This window comes from Macaca fascicularis, chromosome 4 (genome assembly GCF_037993035.2).
Source record: "Macaca fascicularis isolate 582-1 chromosome 4, T2T-MFA8v1.1".
NCBI classification, from domain to species: Eukaryota; Metazoa; Chordata; class Mammalia; order Primates; family Cercopithecidae; genus Macaca; species Macaca fascicularis.
The window spans coordinates 115,462,583-115,481,446 of record NC_088378.1 but is presented as its reverse complement, the minus strand read 5'-3'; the positions used below and the strand labels follow the sequence as shown (position 1 = coordinate 115,481,446).

Genomic DNA, 18,864 nt, shown 5'->3' with positions numbered 1-18,864 from the left:
ATAGAATCATTTAAAATGTACACCTAATAAATTAGTCAACCTTAGCATTTAATAATGTCATAAGTCTGGCCAAAAATGTCCAATGTGAAATCACACTCTCCACCTGAAAATTAAAAACATTTAGAGGCACAGTTAAGGAAACACACATATATAAATGGCTCTAACTATTCTACAGAGGCAACTGGACATTCATTTAATTAATTTAGAATGACTTAGAGGTCAAATATTCACATTTTTTCCAGTATTCTGAGATATGTATCCTAAAAGTAATTGATTCTGATTCTCCCAGTGCCTCCATGGCTTTCTTCTATAAAGCCTCAGTTCATTCAATTCAATTATGGTTTTTTTGTTTTATTTTTAGCTTAATAGACTACATGGTTAGTCTAAATACCATGAAAAAATTTATGTACATTACATACACAGACTTCACCACAGTTTTGAGGAGAACATGGATCTGACAACATATTCCAATTATAAGCCTTCACATTACTGGATATGGAACAATCAACAACCTGCTCAAAGTACTCTACTATAAGCAGCAACTGATTAGGGCTGGGAGCCTTGTAATATGACAACCAACCATGGCATCCAGAGAATCTAAGGGGAAACTGACCAACAAACTGAGTGCTCGAGGACAGGAATCATGTCATATTTAGGGCTGCATCCCTAGCACCTCGTCAAATCTTTGGAAAAAGCTGAATAAATATTTGTTGAATGGATAAATTAATGCATAGCTATACTGATACAGCAAATCTGGACTGCAGAAACATGAAGGCACCTGCTGAGGAGGCAGTGGATGCTGAAACTCAGGGCAGTCTTCTAAAAAAAAAAAGCCTCCACAATCGCTAAATCCAGGAGCTCACCACAAACCACTTGCAGTTACCAGCAAGATCTGACAATACCCTTAATCTCACCCAACCACCACAGTGCCTGCAACTGTGCCATTATGGAAAAGGCTGACAGCCTCATGGACCCTAGAATCAACACCTACAGCCACAAAGCTTTAGCTCAAAAGCTTTTGTCAGAGCTGCCACTGCCCTGCCACCTTCAGCGGACACCTTTCTCCCACATTCTCACTTCCCTCTCCCAAGTACAAGGTGGATAATGGCTAAAATCTGGATTTGCATCTGCTCCAGGTCCTCAGTTATGTGAAGAATATTCTCACCTCAAGAAGCAACAAGCTTTCCAAAACAGAGAAATTCAAATATAAGTGTGAAAAAGCTTAGGAGAATATTACTTATGATAATAACTAATTTGAACTAATCTGAGTGCTTTGTATCTGCCAGCCCTTATACTAAAGGTTTATGTGCATTGTTTTATTTAACCCTTCTGACCATACTATGAAGTAGGTCCTCTGAATACCCACTTGACAGATAGCAAATTAAGCTTTAAAAGGTCAAGCACCATGCACAAAGTCACACAAGTGATAAATGTCAGAGTCACAAGCATACAACACTCATAATCTTAGCTATTACTCTATATGGCCTCAATGTATTAGAGCATGTAACTTTTTTTGGCATTCACAAGGAGTAATAATATTTTCTACTTTTTAGAAATAATTATTTCATTCTCCCCAGATGTTGCCATCTCTATTTAGTGTCTGGTATTTAAAAGTACACCTGGTACAATATGTACTTTATGAATTATAGGAACATGAATTAATCACATTCTAACAATCATTATCTCTCACTTTTATGGGAATGAAATTATAATTCCAAATGTTTCCATATACAAAGCATGTATCTAAGTATTCATTTTTGCATTATAAAAATAATACATGTATTTAAAAATACACATGAGAAAACAAAAGAAAAGCATAAAAAAGTCTATCATCTCACAACCCAAACACAACTGTTAACATTTTGGGAAACATATAATTTAGAGCTCGAAAATATAATTTGATTACTCATATAAACATGATTTCCAACAAAAAGCCATAATTCAAATTTAAAATTTTTTTCAAGTGTTGGAAAGACCAATGAAAAAAATTTTTATATAGTTTCCACATAGAAGTCAAAGATAAATTTGTTTAGTCATCATGAAAAAGAATTTACAATTTGTTTGGAAGAAAAAGCTGTTATTATTCACCATTCACAGTAACATCCATCTTCAGTGAACATTCAAGTATGTTCCTATGGTTTCAATGTGTCCCCTCCAAAATTTACATGATGCCAATGTAATTGTATTAAGGGGTGAGGCCTTTAGGAGGTGATTAGGCCATAAGGGCTCCTCCAATATGAAGGGATTAAAGCCTGATATGGTTTGCCTGTGTCCCACCCAAATCTCATCTTGAATTATAGATCCCATAATTCCAATGTGTTGTGAGAGGGACCTGGTGGGAGATCATTGAATCATGGGGATGATTTCCCCGATACTGTCCTCATGGTGGTGAATAAGCCTAACGAATCTGATGGTATTATAATGGGAAAATCCTTCCACTTAGCTCTCATTTCCTCTGTCTGCCACCAGGCAAGATGTGTCATTTGCCTTCCACCATGATTATCAGGCCTCCCCAGCCACGGGGAACTGTGAAAAGCTATTATAAAAGAGGTTTCAGGCAGCTTTCAGCTGGCTTGCCCTTAGCCTTCCACCAGGTGAGGATGCAGTGTTTCTCTCCTCTGGAGGGTGCAGCCATGAGGCGCCACCCTGGAAGCAGCTTCCACCTGACAACACAACTGCCGGTGCCTTGATCTTAGATTCCAGACTCTAGAACTGTGAGGAAATAAATTTCTGTTCTTTATAAATTACCCAGTCTCAAGTATTTTGTTACAGCAGCATAAAATGAACTAAGATGTACCTCAATAGGAATCTTAGGAATAAATAAACTCTACGTTTCTCAGTAGACCGATTTCTTAAAGGATCCAATGACTTCATGTTGACTTAAACTCTATAAAAAGATGCTCTCAGATGCAACCCTTTAGATGTTCCATGATGGCCTCTAATGGTTCCTTTAACTAAGAAAAACATACAAATAGCAAAATGAAAGATAACTTTGCAAGCACTCTCCTTACTGTAGGCTTTTCTAAGCTTCCAGCATCTCAGTAAGTTGGTGGCAGGCTGGATGAGAAGCCAATTCCCGGTCCAGGGTCTTCTTGGTCTTTATTTAGTATTTGACACGTCAATATTAATATTATCTAAATAGTAGTATAGAAATGACACATAATTTAGATTATAGGTACCTATTATTCACACTTCACACTCACATCTTTGCTGTCGTCACACTCACATATTTGCTGTCGTTACAAAAATACAAGAGTTTCAATTAAGTTCCATGTGCCTCTGCTTCCATTAAGAGCTCTGCATCTTACTTTCCCCTTTCAACCCTGCTCCCTCCTCATTCCATAGGCACCCAAGTAGGAACTCTGCCCATTCCTATACCACTCTGCTTAAAACAATTATCATGTTGCTATGAACCGAAAGCTGCTCTCTCAAAAATCATGTGTGGAAGCCTCAACTCCCAACGTGGTGAGATTTGAAGACCAGGCCTTTGGGAGGTAATTAGATCACAAGAGTGGTGCCCTCAGGATGGGTAGGCCCTTATAAATAGACAGAGAGTTTGTTTTCCTTCTCTTCATCATGAGAAAAGAACAAAAAGATCACTCTCTGTAAGCCAGAAATAGAGGCCTTTCAAAAGCCAAATTGACCAGCACCTTAATCTTCGACTCCCTAGCCTCCAGAAACATGAGAAATAAATTTCTGTTGTTTAAGCCACCTGCTATATGGAATTTCATTTTAGCAGCCTGGGCTAACTAAGACACATATCATCCCTCTTCCCCAGTTGATATTTCTCTTTATGTCATTTCAAAACTTAGCCCAGTGTTGCTAGCTAACAAGGAACCTGAACAGGGAGAAAAAAGTAAAGGAACTGTAAAATGATCCAAAGGTAAACTGCCAAAGAGAACAGGTGATGATCAACAGGGAAACGGTGGAGAGCAGCCTGATTCTCAGCACCCTGGGTATTTACCTTCTCCACAATGCTTCTCTCTGGGATAATCTCGCCACTTGTTGCCAAGACATTACTGCAAACCACATTGAACACTTTCTAAAGATTAATAAACATTATGTCAAACGACAATCAAAAATGGTTTAAGAAATCCAGTGATACATCACGCTATGCTTGTTGAGGTTTTTAAATTTAATTTAGAAGCATTTTTGCCTTCTACATTGTTCAAGGTATTTACAAAATATTATTTTTTAATAATAAATTAAAGGGAGTTTTTCATTTTTAAAAAAGAAACGGCAGATTGGCTATTAACAGACTATCTAAAACAGACCTTAGCAACTTTTTGTCTGAATCCCCTTTACCTAAGATAGCCAAGCACTTGGTAGACACTTAATAGCTATGTAATGAATGGCTGAACATTAACAAGGAATGTTCCTCCATGTTTTATCTTTAATATTCCATCTTCCGAATACTGCTGGAAAACACGTGCCTAGACACACCCTATAAGTGGAACCAAACTCTCTCTTCCTAATAAAGTTGCAAAATACATATACAACAAGGTCTAAAAATGTTAAAGTATATTAATTTAGTATTTTAATAAGTTGTTACCATTGAATCACCTATGAATTTAAAGGTTCTCATAAAAATATAATACATAAGTTTTGAGTGCTTTTATTTACCCATCACATAATTAATGTAAAACACTAAAATTCCAAAGAATCTTTTTAAAAGAACTTTCTAAAAAGCTCAAACTTCACTAGAACATTTTACTTTGAATTTAAAAAAAAAAAAAAAAAAAAAAAAAAAACCTTTTTTCTTGGTCCTTAGTCTTTTCTTCTTGACACCAGTGAGTATACAAACAAACAGTTAAGAGGTAGCATAACACTGTAATCATGGCTAAATTGACCTAGATGAAAACAAGACAAGTCCAAACAAAAACTAAGCACTGAATCAAACACAAGCATCTGGCAGGATTCCCAGAAGGTCACTAAGCTTGGACTTCAGAAAACTGTCAATGTTTCCCGAAATTTTCAAAGATCTCTCTGAGTATTTCATGGGTAAAAACCAAAATGCCCAAGAAAAAACATGGAGAAAAAATTATATTGAATTATTTGAAGTGGCACAGGTGAAAAAATTATCCTTTTCACAACCGGTAACTTCAGATTTATTTTCTTAGCATTGTAAACATATTGCTTTCAATGCTCTTTAATTAAAGAAATATTTTAAGTAAATGTCCCTGAAATTTAACTGGGATAAGTGCAACAGGTATAACTACAGTATTCCAATGGTATTCTGTAAGCTGGATTATGTACCTCTTTGTCAACATTATCTGATTTTTCAGAATGCAAGACAGTTGAATGAAAAATGTACTAAGTAGAATACAAAAAATATGAATTGTTATCCAGTGCCACCACTAACTCTTCATGAGCCCTGAGAGTGACATATCCAAACCTGTTCCCTCATTTATATTAAGCAAATTCTAACATCCCTAACCATTCTAAAAATTCTATGAGTACATGAGAATCCTATGGAAATAGTGTGTAGATAAGTTCCAGGGACTCTCTTTATAAATGACATGATTACTCTTTTCACAATAAATTTCAAACATTCTAACACAGAACACGTCTAAAAAACTGTTCTCAGGTGATTCAAATGTCCAGTCAAGTTTGGGAACCAGTGGGTTAAAGCAGTGATTCCCTAGGTGTGGTCTCTGACCAGCCATAGCAGTATCAATTGGGACCTTATAAAAATGTTGTTCTTTATATATTATTTTCTGAGAAACTTTAAGTACTTCACTTATTCTGAGACAAATTATCCCACTAAATAAAACAGAAAAATCATAAAATGAACACCACATTAATAACCCAAATTACTATTTCCTTTTAGGATCTCACTTTCAGAGGTGAAAACAGAAGAGAGAGCTCAGCTTAAAGCATTCATTAAGGCCCAAAGTAAAATAATAGCACTTACTATGAACCAGGCAGTTTTAAGAACTTTACATATGTTAACTCATTTACTCCTCACAACAGCCCTACTGAGGTAGGCTCTACTACCCCAATTTTACCAATGAGGAAACAGAAGCAAAAAGTGATTATGTAACTTGTCCAAGTTCAAACAACTAGACAGTAATGAGGTCAGGATTCAGGGCAAGGCAGTCTGGCTGCAGAGCACATTGTCTTTAACCAAGAGTCTATGCAGAAAGTTGAGGAATTTGGTCTCATGGTTCATTTTCTTCCTATGAGACTGGACCACTTACCAGAAATAAACGTTTCAACTTTGTTTCTCACAAGAATAGTAATGAAGCAAACTAAAGAATTACCATTGCATGCTGAGAAATATAATCCAACGATAATAAATACAAAATAAAAACACATATCCATTTCCTGTGATAGGTTTTACTCATAACAGTTTCAAGATTGACCTTAATAGTAAAACCATCCACTATGGAACAAAGAGGGGCCTGAAAATGAACCTAAATGAATGCCAGGTAACCCTCATCAAAATATTTCTAAGTGAGCCAGGTTATGTAAACCAAGCACAACTTCTTTATGATCATATCTGCTCTGGACCCTACGCCTATGAGAGGAGAATCATAAAGTCACTGTGGGGCATTGCGATATTGATCATTCCTAGTTGGCCATTCACTGCAAGCAGTGCTGCCACATCTGTCACTCTGAATTGCAACATCATAGACTCTCTTAGCTTTTCAGTTAAGTTATCCAGAACACATCATTTGATTACTGAGAGTCTGAATTTGCTCCCATATATCTCCATTTTTCCCATCAAGAGGTGTGCCTCTGACCTTTTTCATCCCCACAGCTACTCCTCTTTGCACAGTAAGTCAAATAGAAAACCCTAGTTATTATAAATTGTAATTACATTTAGTTTAATAACATTAAATTCTAATTCTAATCATTTTAATAACATTAAATTATAATTTTTAAAGTATTCTAATGAAGATCTGATTTCCTGGAGGACTTACATGCTTAGATGCTGGAACTTGCTTTATGTTTAGTCTTATAGAAGTCATATAAGATTGGTAATAGGCAGGTTACAACCTCTTGCATTTAAAGATGCCAGATGAGTCATAAAAGGCATTCTCAGTAATACACTATTCAACTTATCACTAAAATAAAAGAGAATGGAAATTAATCTCAAAGTACGGAATAATTTGGCATCTTTTTTGGCATTAATACCATAAATATTTTTCACTAGATCTACTTGGTCCTAAGAGGATAATAGAGATCAGTTCCAATCAAATAATGTGAAAGGAATTGATTGTACGCGTGTGTGACTTGAAGCATTTTGAAATTATTGCAGCTAAGAAAGAAAAGGACTCATTACCTCACCTACCCCTTTTGCCAGTTTAGGCTTGTCCATGCTCTGCGTCCTCATTTTGCTTTCTCTTATATTTTCTTGAACAAACCATGATGTAACTGGATAGGGTTTCCTTTATTCTCTTGTTAAGAACCTACGAAACACCAGATAGTACTTCTAAACTAGCTCTCCTGAAGACTACACCATGCCACTTTTAGATGCTCTCTCATTATTTGGATTTCCTTTTATAAAGAAAAGTATTCTGAGGAACCAGATTTTATGGCTATTTAAATATGAATGTTAATACATTATAAAGGCTACCAGAAGGTGAAATCCTTCACCGCAGTGACTAAAGAAAAACTAGGCTATTGATTTGAAGCTAATCTAAAACTTTTTTCCAGAAAGTTCCATAAAGTATGTAATAAAATTATAAGGATAATCTGAGGATGTCCATATAGCCACCTTCTAAGGGTGCAGTTGGTATTTAAATACAAAATCTAATCATATATCAACACAGATATTATTTTAAGGTGTTTGAGGATTATGTGGTTTATGGTATGTATACATGAGTTTGTATTTTAAGCTAACAAATACTTAACTTACTATGCTAGGCACTTTGGAAGCATTATTTCATTTAACTCTGACAACAATGTGAATTATGAGGTAAGTGTACTAGTATGCCCCACATTTCACAGATGAGGAAAGTGAGGCTCGGAGAAGCTATGCAACTATCCAAGAGCACAGAGAAGCAGAAGAGCAGGTCTTGAACCCAGGTCTGCCTCAGACCAAAGTTCCTGTTCCTAAGCACTATCTAAATTTCCCCCAATTCTTTAAATGCAAGCTTAGTACCTAACCCTTAACAAGTCTATATACCTCAGTCACAAATTGGCACAGAAAAAAAGCAGTTTGGAAAATAAATGTTCTCTGTACAGAAAATCTTGGTAGAGTTAGCACTGTGTTCATTGCAGCACACATGTGCTGGGATTGGAGTCATGCCTATTCCAGATTTTCTTATCCAATGTCAGATTTCTAATCCATTTAAGCCCATTTGCAAAGTCATTCTATTTTTGTACTAATGGCTTAGAAACAGCTGGAACTATTTTAGCCAAAATTTTGAAATCTCAGATATCTATAAAAAGAAAAAAAAAATGGTCCACTTCAATAATCCAGAGGCCTGCAACACTGAATTCCCTTTGACTAAAGAGAATTGGCATGAATCCCTTAAACCCTCAACTGCTTTAGGAAAAGAAAAAATACTGCATATGAGTTCTGTAACCTGCACTGATGACAGTGATGATCCAGGAACATCTCATCAGGGGTCAAAGATTCCTGTTATTACAGCTGGAAGACTCATGTATATTTCTTCCTTGGCTTCATTTCAACTTTTAGAAAAGGAAAAATTCCTATTCTCTCCTAAAGCAAGTATTCAAATTCTACTGCTTAAAAATTATTCGGTGATGGTTAAGTCTCCCCTTTATAAGATCTTTTAAAGTGCCCAGTATGCTTTTTTTTAAAATATGGGCAAAACTCTACTAATAAATAACTACAGTTTTTCTGAAAAGTGGTCTGTTGCCTCCTCCCTTGGTGGAGGGAAATTTGCAGGTGTCTTCCCTGATTAAATAAGATCCAACCCAACAGTTTTCAAACTTCAGCAAGCACTAGCGTCACCTGGAGGGCTCATTAAAACACAGGTTTCTGGGCCCCAACCTCAGGTTTTAAGTTCAGTGGGTCTAGGGCGGAGCTAGAGCCCTAGATTTTGTTTGTATTTCTCAAAGTTACCAGGTGCTTGCGGCTGCTGGCCAGATGCCACACAGCGAATCACTGCCGTAGTTCGCTGCTTTCTATAGTCAACTGCACGTTGGAATCACCTGAGAAAAGTTTAAAATATGTTAATGCTCAAAGTCCCACCCCCAGAGATTCTGAGTGATTGGTCTGGGTTGCTGCTCAAGCATCGATTTTTTTTAAAGGTCCCGGAATAAGTCCATAATGCAGCAACCGTAAGGAACCTCTGGTCCACCCAACACAGCCCCAGACCCACAGCTCTGCGCGCTCAGCGCCACGTGTGGACGGATGCTGGAGACCCTGCCAAGAAGCTAAAAGCAGAGGGTGGGGTTGAGCTCAGGGGAGTAAATCAACGCACGTTATCGTACTCAGAGGCCAAACACTCCAAGGCAGGAATCTGCACCCAGAGAACCTCCCAAGATTCATTAACATGAAGTAACTTTGCAAGACAAATCCTGACTTCTCAGCCTCCAGCCTGGGCGCGGAATTCACCGGACGCTTCACCAACTGCTTTGGCGCAGGGAGAAGACGGCACCCCCGGGAAACCCAAAATGCCAAATTGCAGCCACTGGAGGGCCAGCCCTGAGGCCCCCCGAGATGTCATTCTGGCAGCGAGAGGGGAGTAGGAGGTGTCTCCTTACCTGGCGCGGTATCCAGGCTCGGGGTTGCCGTCGCTGCCAGCTGAGCGTTGCACCAGGGGGACAGGTATGTTTCAGGCAGTGGCAAGCCCAACCCGAGCAAGACCTGAGCTGAAACGGATTGGCAGCCCTCCGCCCGGAGTCCGTTCTCCCTGCAGCGGCCAGTGCAGAGCGCAGAGGCTCAGAAACTCGCTCTCAGCCCCCTGGAGGCGGAGCCCGGGAGATAAGGTTCGCGGTCCCTACCCGCCCCCTTTCCTTGGCCGAGGACCAGAGGGTGGATTTTGGATCTGGATCTTGAAGGGCGAACTGCTAGTGTCGCCCTGGTGGAAACACTCAGTTCAAATCCTGCTAGCATCAGAAAATGCACGATTGAGGATTGAAAACGAGGGTGGAGGAGGACCAGGGAAGCGCGAGGAGAGAGGCAGAATAAGGGACTGCCAGGAAAGCAGGAAAGGCAACTCATTGAAAGGGCAAGCACCAAAGGAAGTAAACACGGGGAAAACCAGAGCATCGCCTGCACTGATCGAAGGAGGCCTGCCTCCCTCGCCCAAGGAGAACTCCCCTCTGGGGCATCAAGGTCCGTTTGCAGCGGACTGATGTTCCTTGCTTTTAACCAAAAGTAATAGCTGCTCCAAAACCTGAGGGAAGTTCACTTTCAAATGGCCAAGTGGGCAGTGACCTTTGAGGACTTAGCGATTACAAGGGAAGCCTCGGAATAAGGTGACAGCCTTATGACAAGATATAGATGCTGTCTGCTCTGCCCCTTTGAGTCCATTCTTCACAGAGCAGCCAGAAAGTTCTTTAACACTCATGTGCTTTCCCTATTACCTGTCACTCTTCTTTTCCACCCCCACCCCTCCTACCTCAACACAAACAAGACCTGTTTGCCCTTTCTTATACACACCAGTGTGTTCTCATCTCACTAGGCGTTTCTTCTGCCTCCAAAACTTTGTCCCAGACCTTATCATAGTTGCCTGCTTCTGTCCATCAAGTTCTCCACTCAAATGACACTTTGAGTGAGTCCTTCCTGCACATCCCATCCAAATGGAATGCCCAGCCCCACTTTGGTTTCAACAGATCACTTATTGCTATCTGAATTTTTTTATACGTTTGTTGCTTGTGTGTTTCCTACCCAACTCAAGGTATGCTCTATGAGGGCAGGAAATTGGTCTTGTTCCCAGCTGTGTTGCCTGAGCCTAGAACAATACCTGGAATACACAAGGTGCTCAATAAATATTGGCTAAATGAATGTGTGAATTAATTTCTCCCCGTGGGAATAGGTTCACAAAGAAATGCCTTCTTCAATAACTAAATCTCACTTAATTCAGGTGTGATAGAAACATCTTTGAATTATCATTTCCTGAATTTCCTTATTCATTCATGTTGGATTCTACTGTTATGAAAATATGATAGGAGAACATTGCTTTGGATTTGGTAACATCTTATTAGATATGACACCAAAAGCAGAAGCAATTCAAGAAAAAGTTAGACTTCATCAAAATTTAAAATGTTGTGCTTCAAACCACACTATCTAGAAAGTAAACAGCCCACAGACTAAGAAAATATTTGCACACCATATATACAATTAGATTCTTGTGGCCAGATATATAAAAATCTTACAACTCAAGAGTAAAAAGACAATTTAAAAATGCACAAAATACTCAGACGTTTCTCCAAAGAAGATCTGCTATGGCCAATAAGAACATGAATGAATGCTAAACATAATTAGCCACTGGGGAAATGAAAATTAAAACCACAAGCAGATACACTTTATATCACTAGGATGGCTAAAATAAGAAAGACAAACAATAAGTGTTAGGGAGGATGTGGAGAAATTGGAACACCCATGTATTCCTAGTGGGCTTGTAAAAATGATTCAGCCACTTTGGAAAACAGTTTGCCATTCTCTAAAATGTTCAATGTAGAGTTAACATATGACCTGACAAATTTATTCTTCAGTAGATAGCCAAGAAAATCAAAAATGTATATCCACATCAACACTTGTATATGAATATTCATAGGAAAGTTACTCATAAAGCCAAAGGTGGTAACAACCCAAATGTCTATCAGCAGATGAATGGATAAGAAAAGTGTGTTATATCCCTACAATGGAATATTATTCTGCCATAAAAAGGAATGAAACGCTACATGCTAAAGCATGGTTGAACCTAAGCATGTTAACTAAAGAAGCCAGTCACAAAAAAAAAAAAAAAAGAAACACTTACTGTATGATTCCGTCAATATAAAATGTTCAGAATAAGCACATCCATTAGAATAAGCACATTAAATCAAAAAGCCTAATACACAATAACTGTATTCTATCTAAGAGGATATGACCTATGTATTCTAAGAAAATATAACAATCCCAGTTTCCAGACTTCTCTTAAAAGTGATATGTTCATTACAACAATTATTCTCTTAGCAACCTCTGATATTTCTTTAAGTGCTGCACAGGTCATGAATTCATAGCCCTACCCTGAAAATAACTGGGAAATATTTCAAATGCTCACTGCTGAACTATAGACCTTGGGCTGCTGTTTCTAGAAACATCACAGCCCAGAGGCCCATGATTTTACAGGAGTGATTGTAGTAGTCCTTGGTTTGGGTTCATATGATAACATCACTGGGACATTCAACCTGCCAGTGTCCACATGCACTGGTTTACACATGAAACTTTGAACCAATGGGGCCAGTTAGAGGTCTCTCCAGGACTTTGGAAGGAAAGAGAGTTAGTTGTTTTCTTAGATTGTGAACTCCAAGTACCATGTAAGCCTAGATCTTCCTAGGAGAGACACTGACTGAGAATGAAGCCAACACAGAGAAAAGTAGAACTCAAGAAAGACAGAAAACAAGCTACTGACATCATTAGAGTAGCTACATCCAGCCATTACTGAAACTAGGCCTACTTCTATATTTTTTCCTAGTGAGCCTTTTCTGTTTAAGCTCATTTGAATTGAGTCTCTGTTGCTCTCAACCAGAAGAACTCTAAACTGAACACCCAAACCCAATTCAGATACTGAAAGACTCTTAAGAAAACAGAAGGTCCATATAAAATCCTTTTGTATCTTAAATTCTGCTCAGACATTTTGCTTTAAATGTTAAATATCAATGCTTAAAAATGCTTAAAGAGCTTGGCAAAAATAATAACTATTTTAATAAGTTCTCTTAAAAGTCCAAAACCCCAAGGAAATTTGACTGATTCTAATTTGGTTGAGTAACCTGCAAGTCTTACTTCTGAAGGCATGTTCTTAGATCCAGATATAACACCCCAAATTGACAGGTAAAGATGAAAAAAAATCACAAATATACACTGAAGTGTAGTCACAGACTACTTGGAGATAATTCTTCTACTTTATCATCCTCAATTTCAGAGTCCCAAAATCTTCTGGCCAAGAGAACATTGAGTGAAATCATATTTTCTAGGGTTTAGCTCACATTTCTTATATTTTTATCTTAGGGCTGAAAGTCCAATTCAACTTTCCTCACATTAAACCATAAGTAAAAATAAGAAACTACTTTATTTCTAACTAGCTATAGAGATGATTTCCTATTAGGCCTCTTCTTACAGAAACTCTTCAAGAGATGATTCTTTGTGGTAACCCAGTGAAGAGGGAGGACAAGAGGTGGTTGGCCTCTGTGTTGAAATTGTTTATATACAAGCATCCTCAAAGCAGAGGGAAGATACATTATTTGTTAGTTAATTTATTTTGATTGAAATGTATCTAAAGTGAAAGCACACAGTAAGTACTGGTTTCCCCTTGAATTATGGTTAAACCTTGAAAATAGAGGTTTATCAATAAGGATTCTATAAACACTTGAATTCTTTACAGACATGGTTAGTAATAGGCTGGGATCAACAACAGAATTAAATTTCTATTAATTTTGAAGTTAACTTATGAGTATATATCAAAATAATTATTTATAAAGCTACCTTGGTTGGATGTGTATGAGCACGTGTAAAAAAATGGGAAATATTTGAGAATACTGAAGTTATTTGGTGTGTTTTTCTAAAAGCTATAAATATCCCAGCTCCTTAACTTTTCTTAAAGGCCTTAGAAAAGTTAAGGCCTCCTTAACTTCTCTTGTTTTTATTACTCCAGCCATTCTCTTAGCAGTCCTCGATTTCTTCAAGTGCTGCAAAGGTCTCCAGCTAATTTTTCATGCAGAAAATCAGTGACGACTACTTAAAGAAGACATCCCACAGTATGCTGCTTGCTTTAGAAAAGAAAAAGAATCCTGTACTATTTAGTTTCACAAATTCTCATTAATTATCCCTAGATTTTTACCTGATGTAAATGACGAGTTGATGGGTGCTGACGAGTTGATGGGAGCAGCACACCAACACGGCACAAGTATACACATGTAACAAACCTGCACATTGTGCACATGTACCCTAGAACTTAAAGTATAATAGGCCGGGCGCGGTGGCTCAAGCCTGTAATCCCAGCACTTTGGGAGGCCGAGACGGGCGGATCACTAGGTCAGGAGATCGAGACCATCCTGGCGAACACGGTGAAACCCCGTCTCTACTAAAAAATACAAAAAACTAGCCGGGCGAGGCGGCGGGCGCCTGTAGTCCCAGCTACTCGGGAGGCTGAGGCAGGAGAATGGCGTGAACCCGGGAGGCGGAGCTTGCAGTGAGCTGAGATCCGGCCACTGCACTCCAGCCCGGGCGACAGAGCCAGACTCCGTCTCAAAAAAAAAAAAAAAAGTATAATAAAAAAATTATCCCTAGATTTTTTTTCTGTCATGATAAGCCATTTATGATCCAACTCACATTATTTTCTTCAGGTAAATGACTCAGCACTCATTCCCTTAAATTTCAGTTCTGTTTAATTTCAAATACTCTACTATACAGGTCACTTTGATTAGATTTAAGAGATATTTCATTATATGTCATATGAAAAATTAGGATGATGGATGAAATGATGTCTATGGCTCTTTCCAGCTCTAAATGCTATGGGGTCGGTCAAGTCATAATCATAATCATACATTACAAGCTGCATTTTTTATTTCTCGTGTTCTATAAGCCATAGGTAATTGAATAAATGGTCTTCTAAATTCATACCTTTCTTTTTCAATTCTGGGTATAAAATCTTTTTTTCCTAACCTTATAGAGTGATCATTGTTGTTAAGAGGGTGTGTGTGTATGTGAGTGTGTGTGTTTAGTGTTTGTATGGATTTTGCCTCAGTCTAATTGCATAGAGCGCTGTGAAGCGAGTCTTTTCTTAATTATAAGAATGCCTTTTTTATCAGATGTTATGTCTAGAACTTGTCTTCAGAAATTAGGCCACCTGCCTGCATTACATCCTGTTGTAAGGAACAGAGAGGGAAATATCTCCTTCCTGCTCTGCCAACGATTTCTCTGGCTACAAGCATACTTAGGAAGCCTTATTAGCAGCAATGGGTGGGCATGAATGCCTTGGCTCTCTGTGCATCGTATTTACAAGGATGCCAAGTTATTAAAACAGAGCAGTCCCTCTGCTGTGGCAGAGTCATATTCTGGATCCTGTATATCTGGAAGACGTGGCTTCACCCTCAATGCTTCTAAAAGCTCATGTCTGATAAGCTTTTGGGGGCTGAATCCAAGAAAGCCACAATGTACCTGGTAAGGTCCAAAAGGAACCCATGCCTGCTTCTCACCACAGCTGCTGTCTGAGAGGAGGGGACGGCACAGGATGGGCTCCATAGGGTTCTTCTAAACTTGAACCGCAACAATTCTAGGAGGTCTGCTTGACTTCGCTGGAAGAAAGGCCCTCACCCAAGGTTCTCAGTGATTGCTGAAGTCTAAGGATGTAAGAGGATACTTCCAGAGTCTCCCTATGAATTATTCTGATGTTTTCCTAAGGAGAAGTTAAGAAGCTTTTGAACAGTTTTAGTTGAGACTTTAGACCATCAAATAGTTGCTGAACAAAGAAATAAGGTTCTCTTAGATGACAACGAGGTTACAGACCAGGCTAAAATTACTAAAGTCAATTCAATGGTCTCATAACACTTAGCTCCAGCTGCTCTCACTGTGTTCTTTACAAACCTGGAAAACTTAATCTGAAGATGATCTTATAGGGCTCCTGATGTGACACCTTTATTTCTGGTGGATATAAGGTTATGAACAGAGATGAAAAGTACTCATCTCATAAACAACACTGTGTTTTCCTTTCAAATCCTAACAGAATGTATCTTAATTCCAGCATTTTCATTCTAGGTGAAAATTTGTTTTGTGACAGTTTCTTACTTTTTAAAAAAGTTCCCCATGGATGGAAAAAAAATTGAATTCGCATCAAATTAGATTGTTGAAAACTTGATAAGCAAATACTCAAAATCAGCATAACTTACGTGCAGTATCGAAAGTAAAGCTTCCAAAAAGAAGCGAGTCAAAGCTGTACTCTATACAATATAGCTCACATTAAAAAGGGTAAAATATAGACTGAAGATTTTGAAGCCTAATTATCTGTTCTCTCACTTCTCTGGCCAAATAATATTTAAATAAAAAAAAAAAAGGGTTATGAGGCCCCTTTCATGGTCACTGCTAAACTCTTCGCAGTCCCACATGTAAGTGAAACTAACATGTTCAATGTTAGTTGAACAATGCTTCATTGTTCAAGAGGCCAATAAATTTATCAGTTAAAGGAGAAATGAGCATGGGCAGGTTCAGTTAGAATTTGTCCATAATCAATCATTCAAAATATAAGTAAATTCATGTCATTGCACAGAGGAGCTCTAAATTTAAATTTATACAAAATCAGATACAGACTCTGATGAATCTTATATTTTCCATAATATAAAGAAAGATTTCTCCATTAAACACTGATTTACAATGTCTGGGGAGTAAGCAAGTTCTATGAGATCTCACAACACGATATGTCAAAAGCAGAAGCTGAATAAATGTAGGGCTGTGTTGAAAAAAGAGATAAAAATCATAAAGCATGTGAATCTTATTCCCCCAGAAAATTCCCCCTACTAGCAAGTTTGGACATGATTAACACTTTGTTTTATTATTGAACTTAAAATAGTTTAAGGCAGGGTACTATGGAGCTTATTTTGCCAAAGGAAAATGTTTGTAGCTCTCATATGGTTCTAGTGAGAGTATAACTTAGTTTGAGCTTTTTGGAAATAAATTTGGCATTATGCAGCAGGAGCCTTAAAATATTCATACCCTTTAACAAAGCAATTCTGTTTTTAGGAAAATATCCAATAGAACAATCAGAAAAGTAGGTAAATATTTGTATACAAGATATAACTATATTAACACACAAATATGATATTAATACATTCTTTATAATGGGCAAGAAAAAATGAAGAAAGAAACCCAGAAGCACCCAGATTGTGGATAGGTTAAATCAGGGGTTAGCAACCATTTTCTGTAAAGACCCAAATAATAAATATTGTAGGCTATGCTGTCAATTTTACAATCACTACTCTGTCAATGTTCTGTGAAAGCAGCCACAGAAAATAGTAAATAAGTGGATATCACCATATTCCAATAAAACTTTATTAATGAACAGTGAAATTTAAATTCATGTAATTTTCAAATATCATAAAATATGTATTTAATTTTTTTCAACAATTTAAAAATGTAAAAACCATTTTTAGCTTATGGGCTTTACAAAAACAGGTGGCAGGTCAGATTTGTCAACCCCTGCATTAAATTATAGTGTTATCATTAAAATTTATGTTTATTATTTCATCAGTCAGAAATTATACAATGAGAGAGAGGAAAACTAGAAGATAATACACAGGTATTTATGGATTGAGATTATGGATAATATGGGTAATTTTTCTTTTATTCTTTATGTTTCATATTCTTGAAGTTTTTTACAATAAGTACCTCTTATTTTGTGATAAAAATGATATTCTTAAGGGGTGCCTTTTTGACAAAAAATATTCATTTCTTTCTCATTCTTTAAACATTACTCAGAAATTTTGGACTTTCTGAAATTCTTGACAACATTCACAATGTATTTTTAGCAATAACTTTTAAACAACACCATTTTTTTAAGCAGTAGCTAATTATTTATTTTCAGGAGTACATCCTTCTTAAAATTAAATACTTAGATTTTAGCCCTAAAGTCAGAGTCTGCCCTGTGCTCTTTTTTGAGGTACCCTTCAGCCTCTGCCCAGCTACTTAGCAAATGCATACTGCCAAGCTCCCCTGAAATTGCACTAAAACTCCTCCAACTACTCCACTCTACCTGCATCCAGTGGAGGACCTCAAATGCATCCCTCTAACCTTAGGTGCTCACCAGTCAAAGCCCACACACATGTACTCTATTACAAGGGAAGCCCGGGATAAGGTGACAGCCTTAAGACAAGATAAAGATGCTGTCTGCTCTGCCCCTCTAACCTTAAGTGCTCACCAGTCAAAGCCCACACACATGCGCTCTATTTGCGCATCTCTAGAGCTGTTACTAGCTCACAGGTAACATGCTACCTGTCACTTGTTGAGTCAGTGCTGGCAAGTTTTTAACTGATAATGGCTCACTTTGTAGGACCTCCAGAAATATTTTTATATTTATTTTAAAGAAGCTTTGGAATCTTCATATCTTAACTCAGTTGAATAATTAGCTGATAGGCAATTTTCAGGCATCCAAGCCAGCATTTCTCAAATGTGTTTCACAAACATGTGTCCTGTGAAATATTTCAAGAAAAAAAAAAACAGATCTGTATTCGGATTATTTCGAGAGCTGCTGCATACAATATCTCATCTCCTAAGGTTTACAATTCATTATTAACATATTAAGGGCTCTGCAAAATCCAAAACTAAAAATACCCGTTTAACTTTTATTCCTTGTATCCCAAACTTATTTGCACCCCCGCTTTGTTTTAATAGGAACACATAGACATTCAGGAGAAGCAGTGTTCTCAAGGAACTCTTGGAGATACCCTGACATGGTCAGTAGAAGAAATGATCTGGGAAGGGGAGAATAGAATAACGAGTTCTAGCATCCCTCAAAGCATTCTGCATTGGATTGTGGTGGTCGCAGACAGTGAGACAGAACCATCCTGGCCTGGAGTTTACTGCATTCCCCCATTGCTTCTTCAATGCTGCCATTTGCATTTCTACTTAGACTACTGAGTGCCTTCCACTCCCCCCATCTCCATTTGTTGCTTTTCCTTCCATTCATCTCTCTGACTCTACACCACTGGCGCTGTCATTCTACTACATTCCCATCATTGCTGAGTGCT

The 18,864-nt window shown here is 37.8% G+C and overlaps 1 protein-coding gene across 1 annotated transcript in view; it reads right to left on the bottom strand.

Moving 5' to 3' along the window:
- COL21A1 (collagen type XXI alpha 1 chain) overlaps nucleotides 1-9,878 on the bottom strand; it is a 200,229-nt gene extending 190,351 nt beyond the window's left edge. The window contains exon 1 of the mRNA XM_065543895.1: nucleotides 9,685-9,878. The gene's annotated coding sequence lies outside the window, so the exon portion shown is untranslated. The remainder of the gene's footprint in view (nucleotides 1-9,684) is intronic.
- Between the last annotated feature and the right edge of the window lie 8,986 nt (nucleotides 9,879-18,864).